This window comes from Homalodisca vitripennis, chromosome 1 (assembly GCF_021130785.1).
Source record: "Homalodisca vitripennis isolate AUS2020 chromosome 1, UT_GWSS_2.1, whole genome shotgun sequence".
Lineage (NCBI taxonomy): Eukaryota > Metazoa > Arthropoda > Insecta > Hemiptera > Cicadellidae > Homalodisca > Homalodisca vitripennis.
The window spans coordinates 166,648,007-166,656,621 of NC_060207.1; positions in this window are offsets into that span (position 1 = coordinate 166,648,007).

Sequence of the window (8,615 nt, forward strand, 5' to 3'; positions counted from 1 at the left end):
AGGAACTAAATATACTACACGTTCGTATGAGTAATACAAATAAATTTACTCTATATTCAATATTTTGTGAGATACATGTATGTAGTTCGTTTTTATTTTTTTAAACTCGTCTATTGAATAAAGAGGTTTTGATATTAGATATTCTTCCAGAATTTTCAATATTTTTTAAATATTTAAATTTGTCTTTCACTTTTTTTCTTGCAAACCTTAGTTCAACACAATTCTTATGGCTTGTATTTGTAAAATTAATAATCTATCCAAATTCTGTTTTGATGATCCACCATAGATACTGATTCCAAAAGATGTATGAGAGTGAACATGGGCAAAATAGACAAGTTTTAGAATATTAAGGCTACAAAAATTTAATAATCTATATAAATCCAGATGGAATTTTTTAGCAACAGAATTAATGTGGAAATCCCAGTACAGTTTGATGTTCATATGTAATCCAAGAATTTTACTGTTTTCCACTTGTTTAAACGTAATATCTTCAAGTTGTGAAACCGGTGAGTCGTTGTTTGAGTTAGATTTGATATTAAATTGCATATAATTAGTCTTTGATAAATTTAGCTAAAGCTGCTTTTTTGAAAAATAATTTTGAATATGAATAATGCTTTCGACGGCAGAAATTTCAATTTCAAGATTAGATTTTCCAGATACTAATAGGTTTTCATCATCGGCATAAAGGCAAAGGTTTCCTTTAGGAACATCAGAAATCACTCCAGGCAAGCCATGTATGTAGCAAAGAAATAGAAGTGGGTCCAGTATTGAACCCTGTAAAATACCATGCTTTATATTTCTTTTAAATTTGATTACATGGTAAATGATTGATTATAATTATTGATGTGTGTAATTTCAACAAATTGTTTTCTAGTTGTTAAATATGATTTGATCCATAACAGATGTGGCCCAGATATTCCTATTTCTGTAAGTTTTTCTAGTAATTAATTGTAAGTGGGATACGCTGTCAAAAGCTCTGCTTAGGTCCATGAATACACTAAGGACTTTGTTACCCTTGTCTAATGAATCAATTATCATTTCAATACAATTTGTAGCTGCAGATATTACAGAGTGATTAGTTCTAAAGCTTTTTCAAAGAACCATGCTCAAAAAATCTAAATAACTGTTTTTATTTATTACGCAGAGATCTAATTTTTGAAATTTTTAATTTATAGGGGAAAATTTCAAATTTGGGATGAATTTATCAAGTGTGTGAGTGGCTTGACAAGTTGCTTTCGGACATACTTTATAACAGTTATGAGCACCCCTGTCCTGTTAAATATTTCTTTTCAAAATCACCAATTAATTTGCACAATTCCATCTCACTTATAGGTTCACATTGAAATTTTACTAATTGATCACTTACAGCAGACATAGGTATTCTTACAGTGTAAGGTTTTATATTAGGAATAACTTCACAGTCCACCATGTTTACATGGTGATCATTAAATAGGTTACTAATAATAAAAGGGTCTGTGTGGGCTCTATGATTAATTTCAATTTTTTCAATGACTTTTTGTTCAGTAACTTTATTATTAATATGAGAGTTGATTAAGTTCCATTTTGTTTTAGAAATGTTTGAATTAGTAATTTTATCATCAACACATTTTTGTTTGATTTAAAGCATATTACTTTTTAACATTTTGTTTAACTCCTTATAAGCTTAAACAGTTCCTTTCTTTTGTCATTCTTGCTAAATTATTGATTTCTATGATTATTTTTCTTTCACATTCAATCTCATAATTATGCCACTGATCTATCTTATTTATACATATAGTTCTTACCAGAGGGAAACATGAGTTAAAGTAATACATTATGAGATGGTGCAAAATAAACATCAACCTAACTTTCACTACTTTATACAGCCGAAAAGCATTTAAGGTTTTCATCAGAAAATTTATAAACAAGTTTTGTAATTGGTTTTTTATTGACAACAATTTTGCCAGGTAATTTAAAAGATAATAGTTTACTCTTATGATCTGAAATTTGGGTATTACAACCAATCACTTTGACATGATCTGTTTGAAATTTAATGAAGAAGTTAAGTTATAAATTGCACTTTTGATGTCTTCAATGACTCTTTTCTGAAAGTTAACTAAATATTTCATGACATGACAGGTAAGTGTATCCAAGACTAACTTGTACTTATTACAATTTGGATTAAAACATTTATATTAAAAATAGTAATTAATATGTTTGTGTATTTATTAGATAGAATTTCCGAGATAGCATTTAATTTTGTCAGAAAACTATTTACATTGAAACAAGACACCAGCTACACAAACTTGAAAGTGTCAGATTTACATTCAGCCAGACAGCATTCAAATTCTTTTTCAGCATTAATAATATTAATTGAAAGAATATTTAATCCTTTGCCCTTGCATTATACTTTGACAATGTGTCAACTCCACCACCATTATATTCCATACATGAAAATATTGTCTTAAATAATTTCCAGAGATATTGAGCTATTCTAATTAAATACTTGTCATTTTATCTTCGCAAATGACAACTATATCAGGGTTAAGTTCTATCACTTCTAATGATTCAATTCTAGTTGGTAAATGCTAGTAAATATTTTGATGGAATATTAAAAGAAAAACTGTTATAAACTTTGGTTTGCGTTGTCCATTTATGATGTATGTTGTGATACTGGTTCTCCTTGGGTTAATGTTCTATTTAAAATTTTTTGTAATTAGCAGTAACAATGTCACTGTATTATTGATTTAGTTAAATACTAAATGTAATATATTTTTTACACAATCTTCTTGAATTCCACTTTTCCTACATTTAAGAATTTCCAAATTATTCAGCTCTTTCACTTCACTCGCTGATGTTGACAGCATAGTTTCACCGTTATCCAGGGTAGGAGGAGGAACTGCCAGAAGACTTAGTGCAGTGTCTGAAATTTGACACTTGGAATTGGGAGCCCACGTCTGTGTGAAGAGATACTTAAAAAGAATCCATTAAGTCCAAAGACATTCTAAACAAACTCCTTACATTGTTTATACATCAGAGATGCCTAAGGCAACAAAGAAGCACAGTCTGGTTACTCAGTAGTTAGCCAGTGTAGCATAGACGAAGAGATATTCTCATTATTTCGTCAGGTGCATAATGAGTATACTAAAATGTTTTAGACACAATCTCAAAGCACGGTGTAACAACCTACTTTTCTATACATAACGTAACTATGGTGGAAAGAGTTAATCCAACATGAATATTGTTATGCACCATTTCACCTTCTGCTTAGTGCAGCATCTAAAATATGACACTGGTATAGATAGATTGACTCCTGGAATTTTGAGTCCACATCTCAGCACATTGAAGCAACCGAATGTGGCAATGTGAGTCAAAGTGGTACATTGAGAGCATGGTTGGAGGACGTGCAACTCGTCAGATCCAGAGTACAACACCCGTATTTCGCACCTAAAATAGTTAGCAGATTTTTGTAGTATTGTGCTTTTAATGATAATTACTCAATTATGAATTATGAAACATACATTTGGAAGGGTTTACAGATGTTTTACAGCTCCTCCTAGGATAACCATTCATAAGGTTTAGATTTCATGCAATTATGATTTACAGGATCTGGTAATAACTTAAATATCATTATTTTTATAGGTCGTTCAGTAAAAAAAATAATTTCACAGTATTTAAATTAGCTATGAACAGCTGTTGTACCACCGGTAGATGTTGGTGATGTGTGTATTGAATCAAATTGGAACTATTAGCCATTGAATATCTGTTGCTCAACTAAATAGTTATACAACTAGTTGACTATGGTGTCTGAATCCTTCACGGACTCTATCAACTTTGTGTCTCAGGTGGGTCGGAGAACATTGCTGTATATGCAGCTTACTAGCCAGACACATCTAGTAGTGATACTGTTGTGTACAACAATGTCAGTGCGTGCATGCTCAGTAGGCTAGAGCACTCAAAGTAAACATGTCTTCAGATCAATCAGCTGTTTTTGTTTCAACCGAGATGATTTTGAACTATGCTGTTGTAAAACTAAAGTTATTCGAGCTAAACTTTACTAGTCAACTAGTTGTCACACCAGTGGTTCATAGCTAATAGGGGGCTTAAAGGGAACAAGCTCTTTTATGAAACCTGCAAAAAGAATCTTTGTTTTTAATGTGTTCCGCTAATTGTTGTGCCTCATAGACTTAAAAAAATAGTTCTTATAGATCCACATATAACAAGGGCTACCTGAAGGTTATATTTGAATAATAAAAACATGTTTTAATGTGATTCTTTGTTTATTTGTTGTGTTTACATTATTTATCTGATATATATCCAATAATACAGCATATTTAATAATTCAGCATGCCTCTAGTCCTGACAGTGTAGGATTAACGGAAGTTTATTGTATATAATTTCTTGTTCTGGGCATAAGTCAAACTCAACTATCGCAATTGAAATACCTTGGATAGAAAATTAATCTAAACAGACAAGGTTGACAATTTTTGACCAAATTAGGGTTTTGAGACTTATATGTATATATTTATTCATACAACATAACCTAAAATAGAACAGGTCAAAATTGTATTTACATCTTGAACCCATAGATACTGAAATGATATGTACCTGATATGTCTACTTATGTTAAAAAAAAGTTGTAGGGCTCCATCATATTACATCATAAATGCTTTCACTCAGAAAGCTAAGGCCTTCAATTTTGAAATTTTAAGGCACTGAAAAAACCATATATAAATCTATTGTGATTGAACTTAGTTTATATCTCAATTTAAGTTAGTCCATTGGATATAAAGGACTGTGGAATATCAAGGTTTCTTGGTAAAGAAGGATAAGAAAGTAAAGAAGGATAAGAAAGTAAAGAGGGGATAACAGGGTTTCGCAATTAAGTAATGGATCATGGGATATGGCCTACCCTGGGAAACTGGGGGGTCACCAACTTATTTTAGATATGATTGTGAACACTACCAAACAGGACAAAGATTTTTAAATACGTACATAGGCTAGCCAATGTTTGTATTTTTTTATTTACTTTAGGGTACATACAATTTTGGATAGGTCAAGTAAGTTTAAGTTATTGTTCCCTTTATAGCAGGTTTCATAATGAACAAAAAATAAATGTGTTATAGTTTGCTTTATTTTAGACTTTTACAACACAAGCTTTAAAAATGGAGTTGCATTTCAATGGAAAATCATGGGCAGCCAGTTGGTTAATGATAAATTGGGTAGGGTACGATAAGCGGATCCAGTTTTTTATATCAAAATTGGCAAACGATATTACTTAATCATAACCATCGAAATAATCAATCGATAGTAATTAATTATTTTGAACAATTCACTTAAATAATCTATATCAACAGCTGTAAATACATTCAAATAATACATGTAGGGTAATATTTCAATTTTACATAAGTAACATTTGATTATTACAAATGGTTGTCAATTTTTGAAAACTACACAACATTGACTTGAAGGATGATAAGACATGTTTTTCATGTCCCCCCCCCACCCCCCCCCCCCCCCACCCCCCCCCCCCCCCACCCCCCCCCCCCCCCACCCCCCCCCCCCCCCACCCCCCCCCCCCCCCACCCCCCCCCACGGTTGCCTTGATTGTAAACGTTTTGTTTTGTTTACAGTAAGTAAATAAACGCGGCTGTTTGTGTGTACAAATGTTTTCGCTACTTTCATACTATCAAAGATTTCTGTGGGGATTTTATGTAATGTTACGAAGTTACATCTATCGTGTACCTTAGTATGTTTATGAGAAAGTACTGAATATTTTACCTTATTCTCATAATTTGTAAATATAATAACTTTTGTGTATAGTTTTAAAATTAATTTCTGTATAAATATAAAAAAACTAAACAAAATAGAAAAAAAACTCACTTTTTAGAGCACTTACTTTAAGTGAAATAAATTGATAGTTATGAGTTCAATACCAAGAAAGTGAACAATTTATTCCTCTTCCTCTCTATTTTCTTCATCAAGATCAAAACTAAACCTATTATTACACTCTACACCTTTTTCTACTACATTTGAACCCCAGCAAATGCTGCAACCAACGTGGGGGATTCAATTATTTAACATTCACCAACATAAATTGAACTACAACAATTGACACTACCAATATGGTGGAACATGTTTTTATGTGCAAACTGATCTACATCAAATGATACCAACAACGTAGAGCACATCCAATATTCAATAAAAATTGAACCATATGAATTTAATCCTGGGGATGAAAGATGAGATGTGAAGATAACACAATGCTTTACAAAAGGCTAAGTAGAGAGAGAAAGTAAAGAGAGAATAATTTAATATAGTAAAGCGTTAAGTGATAATGAATGATACAGAAAGTTAATAATAAAGTAGAATGATTCGGCATCCTATTGAAAAGCTGCAATTGTTGTTTAAAACCGTGGATGATAAACGTCATTTATGGAAAATGCTCGAGAGCATGGGTAAATAGAGAGCATTTCAGTCCAGCTGAGTTCTAATCTCCATGTGATACAAGAATGTATGAAACATGACACAAAAAAGATCGCAGAGACCGATAAAAAGACTTCAGAGCAGCTGTAGTATTAGGGGGAGATGTATATGTGTATACCGCCCATATTAATTTGGCTATGTTAATGTCCCATTATCCCAGGAAGTTAATGAAATATATTTTCCAAATTTTTACCATGTATTATTGATATATTTTAAAGACATACAAGCAGTAATAATCCATTTAACCTTTTGCAAAAATGTTTTATATGACTATATACAAACCAAATTTTTAAATAATTTTTAAAAAGTCATATTTATTAAAATAGTAGTAGGGTTGTTGTAAACACATATTATAAACATTTTGTAAATATTTGAAGCTGATATCTTAATTAGTTTTTAAAATAGTGGGTGATTTGTCAGTGAAAAAAGCATTTTTTGGAATACGTTGAAATAAAAATGTATAGTGTATACAAGGAATATATAGTAATACAAGGAGATTAAATTACAATCTAAAACATTCAAGGGTCATAATCCTGTTCTCTTGCCTCTTCGTCTAGTATTTTCTTCTTTGGCCTCTTCATCTAGTATTTTCCTTTTTCTGGCCTCTTTAGCTGCAGGTTGGCATGCTTTTTCAGCTTTTATGATTCTCTATCGATCAATGCACAGCTCATGGTTTGCATTGTCATCAGTTGAAAGCTTTGTGGAAAAATGTTGCCCAAACCTCTTATTTCATTTTATCCAGGTCATTCTTGTTCCTTCTAATGGCTAAGCCATAATATTTCATAATCCAAATTTAACTGACATGTAACAGCTGTTGACACTTTCAACTGAAGTTCGACATAGGGACTAAAACATCTGTTTACATTTAAATTTTACAAAATATTACGTATACTGTGTGATCAGTAATTCAGGTAACAAAGACACAGTTTATATCTAACATTTACTCCAGAATGTGCTAGCGTCGAATTAAAAATATATACTATGTAAATTTAACATAACAATTTAACATTACTATGTATTTAAACATTGTTATAAAACCAACTATAATGAACAATGCTCTGAATATTTTCAGATAGGGTACACCAAACTGGTGGGATTCCTTGATATTGTGATGTTGCATTTTGACAGTGTCTTGAGGGAAAATGATAAAATGAACAGTAACTTACCTCAACGATCTATTCTTCCCAGACTGTAGTCCAACAAAAAAAACTTCTATATCATAATACCTTATAAACGATTATTTGGAAATAGTGCATTAAGTTAATAGGGATTCCTTTTTATGCTGGAAATAGATAGGAGTCAGGTAGGATTTCTCTCTAGACCGTAATAGGCTTGTCAGTCATATGTATATTTTCTTCATTGGAGTAACAGCAAACTCAACTATGTCTGATACCGGAAAAATCTGACAAGAGGTAGAAGTAAAGGTTTTTTGACTGAAGTAGGTTTTTCGAGACCTATGTATTTGTATTTTCTTAATCAAGGCAAAACAAAGTAGATTCAGCTATAGCGACATAAAATGTAATTAAGTTGAACCAGAAATGCTCCTACACATGCAAAACAGGATATAAGAGTCAAGTTAAATTCCGATCTTCTAAACCATTGTTACTAAAAATATGTACCTGATGAATGCTTTCTTACATTTGGATAATGTCATAGGACTCGTATCGTATTAATCATAAGCATTTTTAGTAAGTATAGTATAAGGACTTTTGAGTTTGAATATTGTGTACAAATCCGCGAGTACTAGCTAGTGTGTATATATATGTGTGTGTGTGTGTGTGTGCGTGCGTGCGTGTGTGCGTGCATGCGTGCGTGTGTGTGTACAAAAAAGGTAATTCACAGCACAATCAACTTCTGAAATTGAATACTAGTTTTGAATTAATTTAACTTATGGTTGTGAAATTTAACACAGTAGAATAAGTTGGACAAAACATAATCTCCAGATTGTTGTAAATTTATACATAACTAAATTAGAATGATGAATTTAACAATGGAAAATTACATTATATATCTAATAACAAAATTGCAAGGATGATCTTTTGGAGTACGATACTCCAAGTATCAAAATATGTAAATAGCAGAAGTTATTTTATTTTTACTGTATTTGAAGAGTCATCCTAAATGTTGAAAACAATTTAATAATAAATAAG